General features: G+C 62.1%; 5 pseudogenes; all 5 read right to left on the bottom strand.

Annotated features, from left to right (window-relative positions):
* Positions 1-2,771: 2,771 nt before the first annotated feature.
* LOC142873992 (uncharacterized) lies at positions 2,772-2,890 on the bottom strand (annotated as a pseudogene).
* A 3,832-nt stretch (positions 2,891-6,722) lies between these two features.
* LOC142873990 (uncharacterized) lies at positions 6,723-6,841 on the bottom strand (annotated as a pseudogene).
* Positions 6,842-10,671: 3,830 nt separating this feature from the next.
* Positions 10,672-10,790, bottom strand: LOC142873989 (uncharacterized; annotated as a pseudogene).
* A 3,846-nt stretch (positions 10,791-14,636) lies between these two features.
* On the bottom strand, positions 14,637-14,755 carry LOC142873988 (uncharacterized; annotated as a pseudogene).
* Positions 14,756-18,587: 3,832 nt separating this feature from the next.
* Positions 18,588-18,706, bottom strand: LOC142873987 (uncharacterized; annotated as a pseudogene).
* Positions 18,707-22,291: the final 3,585 nt, after the last annotated feature.

The following is a 22,291-nucleotide window of genomic DNA, read 5'->3' as shown; positions in this document are numbered from 1 at the left end:
TGGGTCGCGAGCTAGCGGCATTCAGAAGAGCGAGGCCCGCAGTCTGTGCGGAAGACACCTGCACTCGGGTGTGTGTGGCGGCACAATTCACAAGCAGCTCCAGATGTTAAACCAAGGAGAAGCCAGGGAGTTCCCAACGCCCCAGGTGTCCTCAGCCCACGACTGGCTGCTGTGGGAATGCGAAGCCCGGCTCCTTGTCTCAGAGCGGGGCAACCAGGAGGTGTGATGTCCACCCCGGGGTTCCCAGGAGGATCAGACTGAAGCTGGGACTTGGCCTGAAAGTGTCCCCTCGCATGGCCACCCCCTTCCCCTTCCTGCTCCTCTACTCCTGGTGCCCCTCCATCCAGGGGCCAGACCTTAAAGAGTCACCCGCAAGAGAATCCTGGTCCCAAAGGAGCCTTCTGGGGGACCCCTGCTGAGAGAGGTTGTGGGCATGGCCCGCTGGGGCTCTGCCCGACCCAGGGCTGAGAGATGCAACCTCCCAGCTCTGGGTCCCTGCAGGAAGTGTTGGCAAGCACAGGGCCAGTCCTCCAAAGGCCCAGGTGCAGGGAGCCCAGGCCAAGCAGCCTGTGGAAGAAGCCACATGCTGTGCCACCCCGGGGAACACGACTGCAGGCCACGACCCTTCCCACCTCCTCCTCCTCCTCCTCCTCCTCCTCCTCCCACCCCGCCCCCGCCCCCGCCCCCACATGGCACAGGGCCCAGAGACACCTCAGACACTTGCTACCCAAAGTGCAAAGGGCATCAGTTGCTCCTCCAAACCCCCCCCAGCCCAGCAGACCGCGTTGTCCAGCCAGCCCCCGGGCCTCCCTGGGGTGCCCAGCACAAAAGTGCAGACACCCACCGGACCCTCCATCTCAGTTTTCGGATGTTTTTGCCACTCTAAGGACCCGCAGGCCAGCTGGGCCTTCTGGCAGGACAGAGAGCCCCGGAATCCGACGTGGAGAGCTGGGTGTACGTCCCCATGAGGAGGCGGTCCCCACCTCCGCGGCTATCCCCTTGCGGGGAGCGGCAGCCGCGGGGCCTCAGAGAAGACACCAGGCTGGGCCCCCACGGCACAGCGGGAGCACGTCCCCCGCAGGCCACTTAGCCACGGCGGCCAGCCGGCGGACGGTTGGGTTGCGCGAGACGCTGCGGCCGCCCTGCTACCGGGTTCCTGGGAGGGCGTCCTGGAACCAGCGTCCACACCAAGCCCTTGGAAGGCCCAGGCGACGGAGGAGCCCCGTCAGGCAGGGGCCGAGGACGGTGACGGCCCGGGCGGGGAGGAGCGTGTCAGGCAGGGGCAGAGGACGGTGACAGGTGATAGGCCGGGCGGGAAGGAGTCAGTCAGGCAGGGGCCGTGGAGGAGACGGGCTGGGTAAGGGTTAGGGTTCGTGTCAGGGCACAAGTCACAATCGCAAAGACCTGGAAGCCACCCGAGTGCCCATCGACCCACGAGTGGGTAAATAAAATGTGGCGCGTGGACACCACGGAGTGCTATTCGGCTATGAGGAGCAGCGGTGAGGGGGCACCTCTCGTGGTTCTCCTGGCCAGAGCTGGAACCCGTTCCAGTAAGCCAAGTATCCCAAGAATGGACACACGAGCACCACGTGCTCGCGCTCACCAGCAAATGGGTACGAACCGATGGACACCTAAGTGGACACAGAGGAATCACCTTCTTCTGGTGGGTGTCGGGCGGGTGGGGGGAGGGGATGGGCATACACATCCATTAGGAATGGGGTGGGTACGCACCGACTGGGGGATGGGCGCACTTGAAGCTCTGACCCGAGGGGGGAGGCTGGGAGAGGGCAACGCACCCGACCTTAACATTGGTGCCCCCACAATATGCTGGAACAACATGAGAGGTAAATGAATAAGAACACGGGGGGGGGGAGGGGGGCACGGGCAACACATGTCACCTTAATACTTGGACTCCCATCATCTGCTTGAAAAGAGAGAGAAAAGAAAATGCAATAATAGAGATAAGAGACACTTTTTAAAAATAATGAATCCGGCCGGGCGCTGTGGCTCACGCCTGTAATCCTAGCTCTTGGGAGGCCGAGGCGGGCGGATTGCTCAAGGTCAGGAGTTCAAAACCAGCCTGAGCAAGAGCGAGACCCCGTCTCTACTATAAATAGAAAGGAATTAATTGGCCAACTGATATATATATAAAAAATTAGCGGGGCATGGTGGCGCATGCCTGCAGTCCCAGCTACCCGGGAGGCTGAGGCAGAAGGATCACTGGAGCCCAGGAGTTTGCAGTTGCTGTGAGCTAGGCTGACGCCACGGCACTCACTCTAGCCTGGGCAACAAACCGAGACTCTGTCTCAAAAAAAAAAAAAAAAAATGAATCCGAAGAGAAAAGTAAAAGGAGGCCTGTGGAGCAGGTCTGGGTGTGACTCCGGATCCCCCAACATCAGGTGCCACCACCAAAGATTCCTACGTGTAGCCCATAGAACCCCAAAAGCAACGGGAGGAGTTCTGGTCACATACTCCCTCAAAATGACATCCTGGCCTTCTTCTGGAACTCCCTCCCCTCTCAGACTCTCAAGGTTTCCTCCAGCGTGTCGGCTCCCACAGAGCAGACCTTTGGTCTGAGACCTGACTGTCCAGAAGCCACGCATGCTGCCGCGTGGCGGCGGTGTCGCGGCTCGGGACAAGAGGAGGCCCCACGGTGCGGGCTGGGGCGCCAGGCACCGCGGCGGGCGCTGAGGGTGGGGGTCACCCCCACCCCGGGCCGCCCCCGCACTCCCAGAAACGCGACAGAACCAGAGGCAAAAAAAAAAAGAAGAAGCCTACGGCACCCGGTATTCCCGGGCGGTCTCCCATCCAAGTTCTAACCAGGCCCGAGCCTGCTTAGCTTCCGAGACCAGACGGGATCGGGCGCGTTCGGGGTGGTGTGGCCGTGGACGGCGGAGGGCGCCCCTGCCCCGCTCAAGAAGCCGAGCCTCTCTGCGCTTCCCCGCCGCCTCCTCCCCCCGCCCCAGGCCCCGCGCCGGGTCGGGCCTGTTGAGTTCGCCGGCCGGGTCCCGCGGGCTCCGAGGGACGGGGGTGACAGGCGGGGCGGGCCGGGGTTGGGGGCTGTCTCTGTATACACACACACTCACACTCACACTCACTCACTCACTCACACTCACACAAGATGCGCCTCCACGGCTGGACCCGCCAAGGTGGAGACCTTCAAGCCCCCCTCCTCTCCTTGCCTGGCCTCCTTCACCTCCCCGCCCCCCACCCCCAGCGCACGGGCGGGAGGGGCGGGGCGCTCGCCCTTTGACCCCAGCCCGGGGCGGCCCTCCCCCACAACCCCTTTCAGCTGCGCCCCCCACCCTGTGGCCCTGCGGCCGCCTATTCCCCCGGGCCAGGGCTGGGGCACAGCGCACGGGGGAGGGGAGCCAGTGTATGGGGCGTCTCTCTCTCTCTCTCTCTCTCTCTCTCTCTCTCTCTCTCTCTCTCTCTCTCTCTCGGGATGTGTCCCATGGGTGGGTGGGGTGGCGTGGTTTGTGGGGCGCTGAAGAAATCAGTCCCCTCCATCTCCTCCCTCTGGAAAACACCCAAGCCCTTGGAGAACTGCCCGCACCTCTACCTACCGTGGGGGCCGGGACCCTCCTCTTTGTCCTCCTGTGGCCCAGTCCAAGGGGCCTGGGCCTGGCTGGGGCTGCACTGGACCCCAACCACCCTGGCGTGTGGACTCGCTAAAAATCGGCGATTAGATATTGGATTCCAGCGTCATTGAGGTCATTTCACTAATGAGTGCACCGCAAAGAGTTTCCTAATCCATCTGTGAGGGTGGCAACCGAAAGAGAATTTTAGAGCTGACAGAATAGGCGAGGAAAGGCATAGGAGATTTCCACACCCAGTAAGGAAGCCTTTCCCGAAGTGGAAGAAAGAAAGGACCAAACAGAGACACCGGTAGCCCGCCCGGATCAGAGTCTGCCCCTGAGAGAAAGTACCCTGACCAGGTTCACCCGTGGGTGGGTCGCGAGCTAGCGGCATTCAGAAGAGCGAGGCCCGCAGTCTGTGCGGAAGACACCTGCACTCGGGTGTGTGTGGCGGCACAATTCACAAGCAGCTCCAGATGTTAAACCAAGGAGAAGCCAGGGAGTTCCCAACGCCCCAGGTGTCCTCAGCCCACGACTGGCTGCTGTGGGAATGCGAAGCCCGGCTCCTTGTCTCAGAGCGGGGCAACCAGGAGGTGTGATGTCCACCCCGGGGTTCCCAGGAGGATCAGACTGAAGCTGGGACTTGGCCTGAAAGTGTCCCCTCGCATGGCCACCCCCTTCCCCTTCCTGCTCCTCTACTCCTGGTGCCCCTCCATCCAGGGGCCAGACCTTAAAGAGTCACCCGCAAGAGAATCCTGGTCCCAAAGGAGCCTTCTGGGGGACCCCTGCTGAGAGAGGTTGTGGGCATGGCCCGCTGGGGCTCTGCCCGACCCAGGGCTGAGAGATGCAACCTCCCAGCTCTGGGTCCCTGCAGGAAGTGTTGGCAAGCACAGGGCCAGTCCTCCAAAGGCCCAGGTGCAGGGAGCCCAGGCCAAGCAGCCTGTGGAAGAAGCCACATGCTGTGCCACCCCGGGGAACACAACTGCAGGCCACGACCCTTCCCACCTCCTCCTCCTCCTCCTCCTCCTCCTCCTCCCACCCCGCCCCCGCCCCCGCCCCCACATGGCACAGGGCCCAGAGACACCTCAGACACTTGCTACCCAAAGTGCAAAGGGCATCAGTTGCTCCTCCAAACCCCCCCCAGCCCAGCAGACCGCGTTGTCCAGCCAGCCCCCGGGCCTCCCTGGGGTGCCCAGCACAAAAGTGCAGACACCCACCGGACCCTCCATCTCAGTTTTCGGATGTTTTTGCCACTCTAAGGACCCGCAGGCCAGCTGGGCCTTCTGGCAGGACAGAGAGCCCCGGAATCCGACGTGGAGAGCTGGGTGTACGTCCCCATGAGGAGGCGGTCCCCACCTCCGCGGCTATCCCCTTGCGGGGAGCGGCAGCCGCGGGGCCTCAGAGAAGACACCAGGCTGGGCCCCCACGGCACAGCGGGAGCACGTCCCCCGCAGGCCACTTAGCCACGGCGGCCAGCCGGCGGACGGTTGGGTTGCGCGAGACGCTGCGGCCGCCCTGCTACCGGGTTCCTGGGAGGGCGTCCTGGAACCAGCGTCCACACCAAGCCCTTGGAAGGCCCAGGCGACGGAGGAGCCCCGTCAGGCAGGGGCCGAGGACGGTGACGGCCCGGGCGGGGAGGAGCGTGTCAGGCAGGGGCAGAGGACGGTGACAGGTGATAGGCCGGGCGGGAAGGAGTCAGTCAGGCAGGGGCCGTGGAGGAGACGGGCTGGGTAAGGGTTAGGGTTCGTGTCAGGGCACAAGTCACAATCGCAAAGACCTGGAAGCCACCCGAGTGCCCATCGACCCACGAGTGGGTAAATAAAATGTGGCGCGTGGACACCACGGAGTGCTATTCGGCTATGAGGAGCAGCGGTGAGGGGGCACCTCTCGTGGTTCTCCTGGCCAGAGCTGGAACCCGTTCCAGTAAGCCAAGTATCCCAAGAATGGACACACGAGCACCACGTGCTCGCGCTCACCAGCAAATGGGTACGAACCGATGGACACCTAAGTGGACACAGAGGAATCACCTTCTTCTGGTGGGTGTCGGGCGGGTGGGGGGAGGGGATGGGCATACACATCCATTAGGAATGGGGTGGGTACGCACCGACTGGGGGATGGGCGCACTTGAAGCTCTGACCCGAGGGGGGAGGCTGGGAGAGGGCAACGCACCCGACCTTAACATTGGTGCCCCCACAATATGCTGGAACAACATGAGAGGTAAATGAATAAGAACACGGGGGGGGGGAGGGGGGCACGGGCAACACATGTCACCTTAATACTTGGACTCCCATCATCTGCTTGAAAAGAGAGAGAAAAGAAAATGCAATAATAGAGATAAGAGACACTTTTTAAAAATAATGAATCCGGCCGGGCGCTGTGGCTCACGCCTGTAATCCTAGCTCTTGGGAGGCCGAGGCGGGCGGATTGCTCAAGGTCAGGAGTTCAAAACCAGCCTGAGCAAGAGCGAGACCCCGTCTCTACTATAAATAGAAAGGAATTAATTGGCCAACTGATATATATATAAAAAATTAGCGGGGCATGGTGGCGCATGCCTGCAGTCCCAGCTACCCGGGAGGCTGAGGCAGAAGGATCACTGGAGCCCAGGAGTTTGCAGTTGCTGTGAGCTAGGCTGACGCCACGGCACTCACTCTAGCCTGGGCAACAAACCGAGACTCTGTCTCAAAAAAAAAAAAAAAAAATGAATCCGAAGAGAAAAGTAAAAGGAGGCCTGTGGAGCAGGTCTGGGTGTGACTCCGGATCCCCCAACATCAGGTGCCACCACCAAAGATTCCTACGTGTAGCCCATAGAACCCCAAAAGCAACGGGAGGAGTTCTGGTCACATACTCCCTCAAAATGACATCCTGGCCTTCTTCTGGAACTCCCTCCCCTCTCAGACTCTCAAGGTTTCCTCCAGCGTGTCGGCTCCCACAGAGCAGACCTTTGGTCTGAGACCTGACTGTCCAGAAGCCACGCATGCTGCCGCGTGGCGGCGGTGTCGCGGCTCGGGACAAGAGGAGGCCCCACGGTGCGGGCTGGGGCGCCAGGCACCGCGGCGGGCGCTGAGGGTGGGGGTCACCCCCACCCCGGGCCGCCCCCGCACTCCCAGAAACGCGACAGAACCAGAGGCAAAAAAAAAAAGAAGAAGCCTACGGCACCCGGTATTCCCGGGCGGTCTCCCATCCAAGTTCTAACCAGGCCCGAGCCTGCTTAGCTTCCGAGACCAGACGGGATCGGGCGCGTTCGGGGTGGTGTGGCCGTGGACGGCGGAGGGCGCCCCTGCCCCGCTCAAGAAGCCGAGCCTCTCTGCGCTTCCCCGCCGCCTCCTCCCCCCGCCCCAGGCCCCGCGCCGGGTCGGGCCTGTTGAGTTCGCCGGCCGGGTCCCGCGGGCTCCGAGGGACGGGGGTGACAGGCGGGGCGGGCCGGGGTTGGGGGCTGTCTCTGTATACACACACACTCACACTCACACTCACTCACTCACTCACACTCACACAAGATGCGCCTCCACGGCTGGACCCGCCAAGGTGGAGACCTTCAAGCCCCCCTCCTCTCCTTGCCTGGCCTCCTTCACCTCCCCGCCCCCCACCCCCAGCGCACGGGCGGGAGGGGCGGGGCGCTCGCCCTTTGACCCCAGCCCGGGGCGGCCCTCCCCCACAACCCCTTTCAGCTGCGCCCCCCACCCTGTGGCCCTGCGGCCGCCTATTCCCCCGGGCCAGGGCTGGGGCACAGCGCACGGGGGAGGGGAGCCAGTGTATGGGGCGTCTCTCTCTCTCTCTCTCTCTCTCTCTCTCTCTCTCTCTCTCTCTCTCTCTCTCGGGATGTGTCCCATGGGTGGGTGGGGTGGCGTGGTTTGTGGGGCGCTGAAGAAATCAGTCCCCTCCATCTCCTCCCTCTGGAAAACACCCAAGCCCTTGGAGAACTGCCCGCACCTCTACCTACCGTGGGGGCCGGGACCCTCCTCTTTGTCCTCCTGTGGCCCAGTCCAAGGGGCCTGGGCCTGGCTGGGGCTGCACTGGACCCCAACCACCCTGGCGTGTGGACTCGCTAAAAATCGGCGATTAGATATTGGATTCCAGCGTCATTGAGGTCATTTCACTAATGAGTGCACCGCAAAGAGTTTCCTAATCCATCTGTGAGGGTGGCAACCGAAAGAGAATTTTAGAGCTGACAGAATAGGCGAGGAAAGGCATAGGAGATTTCCACACCCAGTAAGGAAGCCTTTCCCGAAGTGGAAGAAAGAAAGGACCAAACAGAGACACCGGTAGCCCGCCCGGATCAGAGTCTGCCCCTGAGAGAAAGTACCCTGACCAGGTTCACCCGTGGGTGGGTCGCGAGCTAGCGGCATTCAGAAGAGCGAGGCCCGCAGTCTGTGCGGAAGACACCTGCACTCGGGTGTGTGTGGCGGCACAATTCACAAGCAGCTCCAGATGTTAAACCAAGGAGAAGCCAGGGAGTTCCCAACGCCCCAGGTGTCCTCAGCCCACGACTGGCTGCTGTGGGAATGCGAAGCCCGGCTCCTTGTCTCAGAGCGGGGCAACCAGGAGGTGTGATGTCCACCCCGGGGTTCCCAGGAGGATCAGACTGAAGCTGGGACTTGGCCTGAAAGTGTCCCCTCGCATGGCCACCCCCTTCCCCTTCCTGCTCCTCTACTCCTGGTGCCCCTCCATCCAGGGGCCAGACCTTAAAGAGTCACCCGCAAGAGAATCCTGGTCCCAAAGGAGCCTTCTGGGGGACCCCTGCTGAGAGAGGTTGTGGGCATGGCCCGCTGGGGCTCTGCCCGACCCAGGGCTGAGAGATGCAACCTCCCAGCTCTGGGTCCCTGCAGGAAGTGTTGGCAAGCACAGGGCCAGTCCTCCAAAGGCCCAGGTGCAGGGAGCCCAGGCCAAGCAGCCTGTGGAAGAAGCCACATGCTGTGCCACCCCGGGGAACACGACTGCAGGCCACGACCCTTCCCACCTCCTCCTCCTCCTCCTCCTCCTCCTCCTCCCACCCCGCCCCCGCCCCCGCCCCCACATGGCACAGGGCCCAGAGACACCTCAGACACTTGCTACCCAAAGTGCAAAGGGCATCAGTTGCTCCTCCAAACCCCCCCCAGCCCAGCAGACCGCGTTGTCCAGCCAGCCCCCGGGCCTCCCTGGGGTGCCCAGCACAAAAGTGCAGACACCCACCGGACCCTCCATCTCAGTTTTCGGATGTTTTTGCCACTCTAAGGACCCGCAGGCCAGCTGGGCCTTCTGGCAGGACAGAGAGCCCCGGAATCCGACGTGGAGAGCTGGGTGTACGTCCCCATGAGGAGGCGGTCCCCACCTCCGCGGCTATCCCCTTGCGGGGAGCGGCAGCCGCGGGGCCTCAGAGAAGACACCAGGCTGGGCCCCCACGGCACAGCGGGAGCACGTCCCCCGCAGGCCACTTAGCCACGGCGGCCAGCCGGCGGACGGTTGGGTTGCGCGAGACGCTGCGGCCGCCCTGCTACCGGGTTCCTGGGAGGGCGTCCTGGAACCAGCGTCCACACCAAGCCCTTGGAAGGCCCAGGCGACGGAGGAGCCCCGTCAGGCAGGGGCCGAGGACGGTGACGGCCCGGGCGGGGAGGAGCGTGTCAGGCAGGGGCAGAGGACGGTGACAGGTGATAGGCCGGGCGGGAAGGAGTCAGTCAGGCAGGGGCCGTGGAGGAGACGGGCTGGGTAAGGGTTAGGGTTCGTGTCAGGGCACAAGTCACAATCGCAAAGACCTGGAAGCCACCCGAGTGCCCATCGACCCACGAGTGGGTAAATAAAATGTGGCGCGTGGACACCACGGAGTGCTATTCGGCTATGAGGAGCAGCGGTGAGGGGGCACCTCTCGTGGTTCTCCTGGCCAGAGCTGGAACCCGTTCCAGTAAGCCAAGTATCCCAAGAATGGACACACGAGCACCACGTGCTCGCGCTCACCAGCAAATGGGTACGAACCGATGGACACCTAAGTGGACACAGAGGAATCACCTTCTTCGGGTGGGTGTCGGGCGGGTGGGGGGAGGGGATGGGCATACACATCCATTAGGAATGGGGTGGGTACGCACCGACTGGGGGATGGGCGCACTTGAAGCTCTGACCCGAGGGGGGAGGCTGGGAGAGGGCAACGCACCCGACCTTAACATTGGTGCCCCCACAATATGCTGGAACAACATGAGAGGTAAATGAATAAGAACACGGGGGGGGGGAGGGGGGCACGGGCAACACATGTCACCTTAATACTTGGACTCCCATCATCTGCTTGAAAAGAGAGAGAAAAGAAAATGCAATAATAGAGATAAGAGACACTTTTTAAAAATAATGAATCCGGCCGGGCGCTGTGGCTCACGCCTGTAATCCTAGCTCTTGGGAGGCCGAGGCGGGCGGATTGCTCAAGGTCAGGAGTTCAAAACCAGCCTGAGCAAGAGCGAGACCCCGTCTCTACTATAAATAGAAAGGAATTAATTGGCCAACTGATATATATATAAAAAATTAGCGGGGCATGGTGGCGCATGCCTGCAGTCCCAGCTACCCGGGAGGCTGAGGCAGAAGGATCACTGGAGCCCAGGAGTTTGCAGTTGCTGTGAGCTAGGCTGACGCCACGGCACTCACTCTAGCCTGGGCAACAAACCGAGACTCTGTCTCAAAAAAAAAAAAAAAAAATGAATCCGAAGAGAAAAGTAAAAGGAGGCCTGTGGAGCAGGTCTGGGTGTGACTCCGGATCCCCCAACATCAGGTGCCACCACCAAAGATTCCTACGTGTAGCCCATAGAACCCCAAAAGCAACGGGAGGAGTTCTGGTCACATACTCCCTCAAAATGACATCCTGGCCTTCTTCTGGAACTCCCTCCCCTCTCAGACTCTCAAGGTTTCCTCCAGCGTGTCGGCTCCCACAGAGCAGACCTTTGGTCTGAGACCTGACTGTCCAGAAGCCACGCATGCTGCCGCGTGGCGGCGGTGTCGCGGCTCGGGACAAGAGGAGGCCCCACGGTGCGGGCTGGGGCGCCAGGCACCGCGGCGGGCGCTGAGGGTGGGGGTCACCCCCACCCCGGGCCGCCCCCGCACTCCCAGAAACGCGACAGAACCAGAGGCAAAAAAAAAAAGAAGAAGCCTACGGCACCCGGTATTCCCGGGCGGTCTCCCATCCAAGTTCTAACCAGGCCCGAGCCTGCTTAGCTTCCGAGACCAGACGGGATCGGGCGCGTTCGGGGTGGTGTGGCCGTGGACGGCGGAGGGCGCCCCTGCCCCGCTCAAGAAGCCGAGCCTCTCTGCGCTTCCCCGCCGCCTCCTCCCCCCGCCCCAGGCCCCGCGCCGGTTCGGGCCTGTTGAGTTCGCCGGCCGGGTCCCGCGGGCTCCGAGGGACCGGGGTGACAGGCGGGGCGGGCCGGGGTTGGGGGCTGTCTCTGTATACACACACACTCACACTCACACTCACTCACTCACTCACACTCACACAAGATGCGCCTCCACGGCTGGACCCGCCAAGGTGGAGACCTTCAAGCCCCCCTCCTCTCCTTGCCTGGCCTCCTTCACCTCCCCGCCCCCCACCCCCAGCGCACGGGCGGGAGGGGCGGGGCGCTCGCCCTTTGACCCCAGCCCGGGGCGGCCCTCCCCCACAACCCCTTTCAGCTGCGCCCCCCACCCTGTGGCCCTGCGGCCGCCTATTCCCCCGGGCCAGGGCTGGGGCACAGCGCACGGGGGAGGGGAGCCAGTGTATGGGGCGTCTCTCTCTCTCTCTCTCTCTCTCTCTCTCTCTCTCTCTCTCTCTCTCTCTCTCTCTCTCTCTCTCGGGATGTGTCCCATGGGTGGGGTGGGGTGGCGTGGTTTGTGGGGCGCTGAAGAAATCAGTCCCCTCCATCTCCTCCCTCTGGAAAACACCCAAGCCCTTGGAGAACTGCCCGCACCTCTACCTACCGTGGGGGCCGGGACCCTCCTCTTTGTCCTCCTGTGGCCCAGTCCAAGGGGCCTGGGCCTGGCCGGGGCTGCACTGGACCCCAACCACCCTGGCGTGTGGACTCGCTAAAAATCGGCGATTAGATATTGGATTCCAGCGTCATTGAGGTCATTTCACTAATGAGTGCACCGCAAAGAGTTTCCTAATCCATCTGTGAGGGTGGCAACCGAAAGAGAATTTTAGAGCTGACAGAATAGGCGAGGAAAGGCATAGGAGATTTCCACACCCAGTAAGGAAGCCTTTCCCGAAGTGGAAGAAAGAAAGGAGCAAACAGAGACACCGGTAGCCCACCCGGATCAGAGTCTGCCCCTGAGAGAAAGTACCCTGACCAGGTTCACCCGTGGGTGGGTCGCGAGCTAGCGGCATTCAGAAGAGCGAGGCCCGCAGTCTGTGCGGAAGACACCTGCACTCGGGTGTGTGTGGCGGCACAATTCACAAGCAGCTCCAGATGTTAAACCAAGGAGAAGCCAGGGAGTTCCCAACGCCCCAGGTGTCCTCAGCCCACGACTGGCTGCTGTGGGAATGGGAAGCCCGGCTCCTTGTCTCAGAGTGGGGCAACCAGGAGGTGTGATGTCCACCCCGGGGTTCCCAGGAGGATCAGACTGAAGCTGGGACTTGGCCTGAAAGTGTCCCCTCGCATGGCCACCCCCTTCCCCTTCCTGCTCCTCTACTCCTGGTGCCCCTCCATCCAGGGGCCAGACCTTAAAGAGTCACCCGCAAGAGAATCCTGGTCCCAAAGGAGCCTTCTGGGGGACCCCTGCTGAGAGAGGTTGTGGGCATGGCCCGCTGGGGCTCTGCCCGACCCAGGGCTGAGAGATGCAACCTCCCAGCTCTGGGTCCCTGCAGGAAGTGTTGGCAAGCACAGGGCCAGTCCTCCAAAGGCCCAGGTGCAGGGAGCCCAGGCCAAGCAGCCTGTGGAAGAAGCCACATGCTGTGCCACCCCGGGGAACACGACTGCAGGCCACGGCCCTTCCCACCTCCTCCTCCTCCTCCTCCTCCTCCTCCTCCCACCCCGCCCCCGCCCCCGCCCCCACATGGCACAGGGCCCAGAGACACCTCAGACACTTGCTACCCAAAGTGCAAAGGGCATCAGTTGCTCCTCCAAACCCCCCCCCCAGCCCAGCAGACCGCGTTGTCCAGCCAGCCCCCGGGCCTCCCTGGGGTGCCCAGCACAAAAGTGCAGACACCCACCGGACCCTCCATCTCAGTTTTCGGATGTTTTTGCCACTCTAAGGACCCGCAGGCCAGCTGGGCCTTCTGGCAGGACAGAGAGCCCCGGAATCCGACGTGGAGAGCTGGGTGTACGTCCCCATGAGGAGGCGGTCCCCACCTCCGCGGCTATCCCCTTGCGGGGAGCGGCAGCCGCGGGGCCTCAGAGAAGACACCAGGCTGGGCCCCCACGGCACAGCGGGAGCACGTCCCCCGCAGGCCACTTAGCGATGGCGGCCAGCCGGCGGACGGTTGGGTTGCGCGAGACGCTGCGGCCGCCCTGCTACCGGGTTCCTGGGAGGGCATCCTGGAACCAGCGTCCACACCAAGCCCTTGGAAGGCCCAGGCGACGGAGGAGCCCCGTCAGGCAGGGGCCGAGGACGGTGACGGCCCGGGCGGGGAGGAGCGTGTCAGGCAGGGGCAGAGGACGGTGACAGGTGATAGGCCGGGCGGGAAGGAGTCAGTCAGGCAGGGGCCGTGGAGGAGACGGGCTGGGTAAGGGTTAGGGTTCGTGTCAGGGCACAAGTCACAATCGCAAAGACCTGGAAGCCACCCGAGTGCCCATCGACCCACGAGTGGGTAAATAAAATGTGGCGCGTGGACACCACGGAGTGCTATTCGGCTATGAGGAGCAGCGGTGAGGGGGCACCTCTCGTGGTTCTCCTGGCCAGAGCTGGAACCCGTTCCAGTAAGCCAAGTATCCCAAGAATGGACACACGAGCACCACGTGCTCGCGCTCACCAGCAAATGGGTACGAACCGATGGACACCTAAGTGGACACAGAGGAATCACCTTCTTCGGGTGGGTGTCGGGCGGGTGGGGGGAGGGGATGGGCATACACATCCATTAGGAATGGGGTGGGTACGCACCGACTGGGGGATGGGCGCACTTGAAGCTCTGACCCGAGGGGGGAGGCTGGGAGAGGGCAACGCACCCGACCTTAACATTGGTGCCCCCACAATATGCTGGAACAACATGAGAGGTAAATGAATAAGAACACGGGGGGGGGGAGGGGGGCACGGGCAACACATGTCACCTTAATACTTGGACTCCCATCATCTGCTTGAAAAGAGAGAGAAAAGAAAATGCAATAATAGAGATAAGAGACACTTTTTAAAAATAATGAATCCGGCCGGGCGCTGTGGCTCACGCCTGTAATCCTAGCTCTTGGGAGGCCGAGGCGGGCGGATTGCTCAAGGTCAGGAGTTCAAAACCAGCCTGAGCAAGAGCGAGACCCCGTCTCTACTATAAATAGAAAGGAATTAATTGGCCAACTGATATATATATAAAAAATTAGCGGGGCATGGTGGCGCATGCCTGCAGTCCCAGCTACCCGGGAGGCTGAGGCAGAAGGATCACTGGAGCCCAGGAGTTTGAAGTTGCTGTGAGCTAGGCTGACGCCACGGCACTCACTCTAGCCTGGGCAACAAACCGAGACTCTGTCTCAAAAAAAAAAAAAAAAAAATGAATCCGAAGAGAAAAGTAAAAGGAGGCCTGTGGAGCAGGTCTGGGTGTGACTCCGGATCCCCCAACATCAGGTGCCACCACCAAAGATTCCTACGTGTAGCCCATAGAACCCCAAAAGCAACGGGAGGAGTTCTGGTCACATACTCCCTCAAAATGACATCCTGGCCTTCTTCTGGAACTCCCTCCCCTCTCAGACTCTCAAGGTTTCCTCCAGCGTGTCGGCTCCCACAGAGCAGACCTTTGGTCTGAGACCTGACTGTCCAGAAGCCACGCATGCTGCCGCGTGGCGGCGGTGTCGCGGCTCGGGACAAGAGGAGGCCCCACGGTGCGGGCTGGGGCGCCAGGCACCGCGGCGGGCGCTGAGGGTGGGGGTCACCCCCACCCCGGGCCGCCCCCGCACTCCCAGAAACGCGACAGAACCAGAGGCAAAAAAAAAAAGAAGAAGCCTACGGCACCCGGTATTCCCGGGCGGTCTCCCATCCAAGTTCTAACCAGGCCCGAGCCTGCTTAGCTTCCGAGACCAGACGGGATCGGGCGCGTTCGGGGTGGTGTGGCCGTGGACGGCGGAGGGCGCCCCTGCCCCGCTCAAGAAGCCGAGCCTCTCTGCGCTTCCCCGCCGCCTCCTCCCCCCGCCCCAGGCCCCGCGCCGGGTCGGGCCTGTTGAGTTCGCCGGCCGGGTCCCGCGGGCTCCGAGGGACGGGGGTGACAGGCGGGGCGGGCCGGGGTTGGGGGCTGTCTCTGTATACACACACACTCACACTCACACTCACTCACTCACTCACACTCACACAAGATGCGCCTCCACGGCTGGACCCGCCAAGGTGGAGACCTTCAAGCCCCCCTCCTCTCCTTGCCTGGCCTCCTTCACCTCCCCGCCCCCCACCCCCAGCGCACGGGCGGGAGGGGCGGGGCGCTCGCCCTTTGACCCCAGCCCGGGGCGGCCCTCCCCCACAACCCCTTTCAGCTGCGCCCCCCACCCTGTGGCCCTGCGGCCGCCTATTCCCCCGGGCCAGGGCTGGGGCACAGCGCACGGGGGAGGGGAGCCAGTGTATGGGGCGTCTCTCTCTCTCTCTCTCTCTCTCTCTCTCTCTCTCTCTCTCTCTCTCTCTCTCGGGATGTGTCCCATGGGTGGGGTGGGGTGGCGTGGTTTGTGGGGCGCTGAAGAAATCAGTCCCCTCCATCTCCTCCCTCTGGAAAACACCCAAGCCCTTGGAGAACTGCCCGCACCTCTACCTACCGTGGGGGCCGGGACCCTCCTCTTTGTCCTCCTGTGGCCCAGTCCAAGGGGCCTGGGCCTGGCTGGGGCTGCACTGGACCCCAACCACCCTGGCGTGTGGACTCGCTAAAAATCGGCGATTAGATATTGGATTCCAGCGTCATTGAGGTCATTTCACTAATGAGTGCACCGCAAAGAGTTTCCTAATCCATCTGTGAGGGTGGCAACCGAAAGAGAATTTTAGAGCTGACAGAATAGGCGAGGAAAGGCATAGGAGATTTCCACACCCAGTAAGGAAGCCTTTCCCGAAGTGGAAGAAAGAAAGGACCAAACAGAGACACCGGTAGCCCGCCCGGATCAGAGTCTGCCCCTGAGAGAAAGTACCCTGACCAGGTTCACCCGTGGGTGGGTCGCGAGCTAGCGGCATTCAGAAGAGCGAGGCCCGCAGTCTGTGCGGAAGACACCTGCACTCGGGTGTGTGTGGCGGCACAATTCACAAGCAGCTCCAGATGTTAAACCAAGGAGAAGCCAGGGAGTTCCCAACGCCCCAGGTGTCCTCAGCCCACGACTGGCTGCTGTGGGAATGCGAAGCCCGGCTCCTTGTCTCAGAGCGGGGCAACCAGGAGGTGTGATGTCCACCCCGGGGTTCCCAGGAGGATCAGACTGAAGCTGGGACTTGGCCTGAAAGTGTCCCCTCGCATGGCCACCCCCTTCCCCTTCCTGCTCCTCTACTCCTGGTGCCCCTCCATCCAGGGGCCAGACCTTAAAGAGTCACCCGCAAGAGAATCCTGGTCCCAAAGGAGCCTTCTGGGGGACCCCTGCTGAGAGAGGTTGTGGGCATGGCCCGCTGGGGCTCTGCCCGACCCAGGGCTGAGAGATGCAACCTCCCAGCTCTGGGTCCCTGCAGGAAGTGTTGGCAAGCACAGGGCCAGTCCTCCAAAGGCCCAGGTGCAGGGAGCCCAGGCCAAGCAGCCTGTGGAAGAAGCCACATGCTGTGCCACCCCGGGGAACACGACTGCAGGCCACGACCCTTCCCACCTCCTCCTCCTCCTCCTCCTCCTCCTCCTCCCACCCCGCCCCCGCCCCCGCCCCCACATGGCACAGGGCCCAGAGACACCTCAGACACTTGCTACCCAAAGTGCAAAGGGCATCAGTTGCTCCTCCAAACCCCCCCCAGCCCAGCAGACCGCGTTGTCCAGCCAGCCCCCGGGCCTCCCTGGGGTGCCCAGCACAAAAGTGCAGACACCCACCGGACCCTCCATCTCAGTTTTCGGATGTTTTTGCCACTCTAAGGACCCGCAGGCCAGCTGGGCCTTCTGGCAGGACAGAGAGCCCCGGAATCCGACGTGGAGAGCTGGGTGTACGTCCCCATGAGGAGGCGGTCCCCACCTCCGCGGCTATCCCCTTGCGGGGAGCGGCAGCCGCGGGGCCTCAGAGAAGACACCAGGCTGGGCCCCCACGGCACAGCGGGAGCACGTCCCCCGCAGGCCACTTAGCCACGGCGGCCAGCCGGCGGACGGTTGGGTTGCGCGAGACGCTGCGGCCGCCCTGCTACCGGGTTCCTGGGAGGGCGTCCTGGAACCAGCGTCCACACCAAGCCCTTGGAAGGCCCAGGCGACGGAGGAGCCCCGTCAGGCAGGGGCCGAGGACGGTGACGGCCCGGGCGGGGAGGAGCGTGTCAGGCAGGGGCAGAGGACGGTGACAGGTGATAGGCCGGGCGGGAAGGAGTCAGTCAGGCAGGGGCCGTGGAGGAGACGGGCTGGGTAAGGGTTAGGGTTCGTGTCAGGGCACAAGTCACAATCGCAAAGACCTGGAAGCCACCCGAGTGCCCATCGACCCACGAGTGGGTAAATAAAATGTGGTGCGTGGACACCACGGAGTGCTATTCGGCTATGAGGAGCAGCGGTGAGGGGGCACCTCTCGTGGTTCTCCTGGCCAGAGCTGGAACCCGTTCCAGTAAGCCAAGTATCCCAAGAATGGACACACGAGCACCACGTGCTCGCGCTCACCAGCAAATGGGTACGAACCGATGGACACCTAAGTGGACACAGAGGAATCACCTTCTTCTGGTGGGTGTCGGGCGGGTGGGGGGAGGGGATGGGCATACACATCCATTAGGAATGGGGTGGGTACGCACCGACTGGGGGATGGGCGCACTTGAAGCTCTGACCCGAGGGGGGAGGCTGGGAGAGGGCAACGCACCCGACCTTAACATTGGTGCCCCCACAATATGCTGGAACAACATGAGAGGTAAATGAATAAGAACACGGGGGGGGGGGAGGGGGGCACGGGCAACACATGTCACCTTAATACTTGGACTCCCATCATCTGCTTGAAAAGAGAGAGAAAAGAAAATGCAATAATAGAGATAAGAGACACTTTTTAAAAATAATGAATCCGGCCGGGCGCTGTGGCTCACGCCTGTAATCCTAGCTCTTGGGAGGCCGAGGCGGGCGGATTGCTCAAGGTCAGGAGTTCAAAACCAGCCTGAGCAAGAGCGAGACCCCGTCTCTACTATAAATAGAAAGGAATTAATTGGCCAACTGATATATATATAAAAAATTAGCGGGGCATGGTGGCGCATGCCTGCAGTCCCAGCTACCCGGGAGGCTGAGGCAGAAGGATCACTGGAGCCCAGGAGTTTGCAGTTGCTGTGAGCTAGGCTGACGCCACGGCACTCACTCTAGCCTGGGCAACAAACCGAGACTCTGTCTCAAAAAAAAAAAAAAAAAATGAATCCGAAGAGAAAAGTAAAAGGAGGCCTGTGGAGCAGGTCTGGGTGTGACTCCGGATCCCCCAACATCAGGTGCCACCACCAAAGATTCCTACGTGTAGCCCATAGAACCCCAAAAGCAACGGGAGGAGTTCTGGTCACATACTCCCTCAAAATGACATCCTGGCCTTCTTCTGGAACTCCCTCCCCTCTCAGACTCTCAAGGTTTCCTCCAGCGTGTCGGCTCCCACAGAGCAGACCTTTGGTCTGAGACCTGACTGTCCAGAAGCCACGCATGCTGCCGCGTGGCGGCGGTGTCGCGGCTCGGGACAAGAGGAGGCCCCACGGTGCGGGCTGGGGCGCCAGGCACCGCGGCGGGCGCTGAGGGTGGGGGTCACCCCCACCCCGGGCCGCCCCCGCACTCCCAGAAACGCGACAGAACCAGAGGCAAAAAAAAAAAGAAGAAGCCTACGGCACCCGGTATTCCCGGGCGGTCTCCCATCCAAGTTCTAACCAGGCCCGAGCCTGCTTAGCTTCCGAGACCAGACGGGATCGGGCGCGTTCGGGGTGGTGTGGCCGTGGACGGCGGAGGGCGCCCCTGCCCCGCTCAAGAAGCCGAGCCTCTCTGCGCTTCCCCGCCGCCTCCTCCCCCCGCCCCAGGCCCCGCGCCGGGTCGGGCCTGTTGAGTTCGCCGGCCGGGTCCCGCGGGCTCCGAGGGACCGGGGTGACAGGCGGGGCGGGCCGGGGTTGGGGGCTGTCTCTGTATACACACACACTCACACTCACACTCACTCACTCACTCACACTCACACAAGATGCGCCTCCACGGCTGGACCCGCCAAGGTGGAGACCTTCAAGCCCCCCTCCTCTCCTTGCCTGGCCTCCTTCACCTCCCCGCCCCCCACCCCCAGCGCACGGGCGGGAGGGGCGGGGCGCTCGCCCTTTGACCCCAGCCCGGGGCGGCCCTCCCCCACAACCCCTTTCAGCTGCGCCCCCCACCCTGTGGCCCTGCGGCCGCCTATTCCCCCGGGCCAGGGCTGGGGCACAGCGCACGGGGGAGGGGAGCCAGTGTATGGGGTGTCTCTCTCTCTCTCTCTCTCTCTCTCTCTCTCTCTCTCTCTCTCTCTCTCTCTCTCTCTCTCTCTCGGGATGTGTCCCATGGGTGGGGTGGGGTGGCGTGGTTTGTGGGGCGCTGAAGAAATCAGTCCCCTCCATCTCCTCCCTCTGGAAAACACCCAAGCCCTTGGAGAACTGCCCGCACCTCTACCTACCGTGGGGGCCGGGACCCTCCTCTTTGTCCTCCTGTGGCCCAGTCCAAGGGGCCTGGGCCTGGCCGGGGCTGCACTGGACCCCAACCACCCTGGCGTGTGGACTCGCTAAAAATCGGCGATTAGATATTGGATTCCAGCGTCATTGAGGTCATTTCACTAATGAGTGCACCGCAAAGAGTTTCCTAATCCATCTGTGAGGGTGGCAACCGAAAGAGAATTTTAGAGCTGACAGAATAGGCGAGGAAAGGCATAGGAGATTTCCACACCCAGTAAGGAAGCCTTTCCCGAAGTGGAAGAAAGAAAGGAGCAAACAGAGACACCGGTAGCCCACCCGGATCAGAGTCTGCCCCTGAGAGAAAGTACCCTGACCAGGTTCACCCGTGGGTGGGTCGCGAGCTAGCGGCATTCAGAAGAGCGAGGCCCGCAGTCTGTGCGGAAGACACCTGCACTCGGGTGTGTGTGGCGGCACAATTCACAAGCAGCTCCAGATGTTAAACCAAGGAGAAGCCAGGGAGTTCCCAACGCCCCAGGTGTCCTCAGCCCACGACTGGCTGCTGTGGGAATGGGAAGCCCGGCTCCTTGTCTCAGAGTGGGGCAACCAGGAGGTGTGATGTCCACCCCGGGGTTCCCAGGAGGATCAGACTGAAGCTGGGACTTGGCCTGAAAGTGTCCCCTCGCATGGCCACCCCCTTCCCCTTCCTGCTCCTCTACTCCTGGTGCCCCTCCATCCAGGGGCCAGACCTTAAAGAGTCACCCGCAAGAGAATCCTGGTCCCAAAGGAGCCTTCTGGGGGACCCCTGCTGAGAGAGGTTGTGGGCATGGCCCGCTGGGGCTCTGCCCGACCCAGGGCTGAGAGATGCAACCTCCCAGCTCTGGGTCCCTGCAGGAAGTGTTGGCAAGCACAGGGCCAGTCCTCCAAAGGCCCAGGTGCAGGGAGCCCAGGCCAAGCAGCCTGTGGAAGAAGCCACATGCTGTGCCACCCCGGGGAACACGACTGCAGGCCACGGCCCTTCCCACCTCCTCCTCCTCCTCCTCCTCCTCCTCCTCCCACCCCGCCCCCGCCCCCGCCCCCACATGGCACAGGGCCCAGAGACACCTCAGACACTTGCTACCCAAAGTGCAAAGGGCATCAGTTGCTCCTCCAAACCCCCCCCCCAGCCCAGCAGACCGCGTTGTCCAGCCAGCCCCCGGGCCTCCCTGGGGTGCCCAGCACAAAAGTGCAGACACCCACCGGACCCTCCATCTCAGTTTTCGGATGTTTTTGCCACTCTAAGGACCCGCAGGCCAGCTGGGCCTTCTGGCAGGACAGAGAGCCCCGGAATCCGACGTGGAGAGCTGGGTGTACGTCCCCATGAGGAGGCGGTCCCCACCTCCGCGGCTATCCCCTTGCGGGGAGCGGCAGCCGCGGGGCCTCAGAGAAGACACCAGGCTGGGCCCCCACGGCACAGCGGGAGCACGTCCCCCGCAGGCCACTTAGCGATGGCGGCCAGCCGGCGGACGGTTGGGTTGCGCGAGACGCTGCGGCCGCCCTGCTACCGGGTTCCTGGGAGGGCATCCTGGAACCAGCGTCCACACCAAGCCCTTGGAAGGCCCAGGCGACGGAGGAGCCCCGTCAGGCAGGGGCCGAGGACGGTGACGGCCCGGGCGGGGAGGAGCGTGTCAGGCAGGGGCAGAGGACGGTGACAGGTGATAGGCCGGGCGGGAAGGAGTCAGTCAGGCAGGGGCCGTGGAGGAGACGGGCTGGGTAAGGGTTAGGGTTCGTGTCAGGGCACAAGTCACAATCGCAAAGACCTGGAAGCCACCCGAGTGCCCATCGACCCACGAGTGGGTAAATAAAATGTGGCGCGTGGACACCACGGAGTGCTATTCGGCTATGAGGAGCAGCGGTGAGGGGGCACCTCTCGTGGTTCTCCTGGCCAGAGCTGGAACCCGTTCCAGTAAGCCAAGTATCCCAAGAATGGACACACGAGCACCACGTGCTCGCGCTCACCAGCAAATGGGTACGAACCGATGGACACCTAAGTGGACACAGAGGAATCACCTTCTTCGGGTGGGTGTCGGGCGGGTGGGGGGAGGGGATGGGCATACACATCCATTAGGAATGGGGTGGGTACGCACCGACTGGGGGATGGGCGCACTTGAAGCTCTGACCCGAGGGGGGAGGCTGGGAGAGGGCAACGCACCCGACCTTAACATTGGTGCCCCCACAATATGCTGGAACAACATGAGAGGTAAATGAATAAGAACACGGGGGGGGGGGAGGGGGGCACGGGCAACACATGTCACCTTAATACTTGGACTCCCATCATCTGCTTGAAAAGAGAGAGAAAAGAAAATGCAATAATAGAGATAAGAGACACTTTTTAAAAATAATGAATCCGGCCGGGCGCTGTGGCTCACGCCTGTAATCCTAGCTCTTGGGAGGCCGAGGCGGGCGGATTGCTCAAGGTCAGGAGTTCAAAACCAGCCTGAGCAAGAGCGAGACCCCGTCTCTACTATAAATAGAAAGGAATTAATTGGCCAACTGATATATATATAAAAAATTAGCGGGGCATGGTGGCGCATGCCTGCAGTCCCAGCTACCCGGGAGGCTGAGGCAGAAGGATCACTGGAGCCCAGGAGTTTGCAGTTGCTGTGAGCTAGGCTGACGCCACGGCACTCACTCTAGCCTGGGCAACAAACCGAGACTCTGTCTCAAAAAAAAAAAAAAAAAATGAATCCGAAGAGAAAAGTAAAAGGAGGCCTGTGGAGCAGGTCTGGGTGTGACTCCGGATCCCCCAACATCAGGTGCCACCACCAAAGATTCCTACGTGTAGCCCATAGAACCCCAAAAGCAACGGGAGGAGTTCTGGTCACATACTCCCTCAAAATGACATCCTGGCCTTCTTCTGGAACTCC

This window comes from Microcebus murinus, chromosome 11, assembly GCF_040939455.1.
Source record: "Microcebus murinus isolate Inina chromosome 11, M.murinus_Inina_mat1.0, whole genome shotgun sequence".
In the NCBI taxonomy this organism is placed as follows: Eukaryota; Metazoa; Chordata; class Mammalia; order Primates; family Cheirogaleidae; genus Microcebus; species Microcebus murinus.
This window is presented reverse-complemented; position numbering and strand designations above follow the sequence as displayed.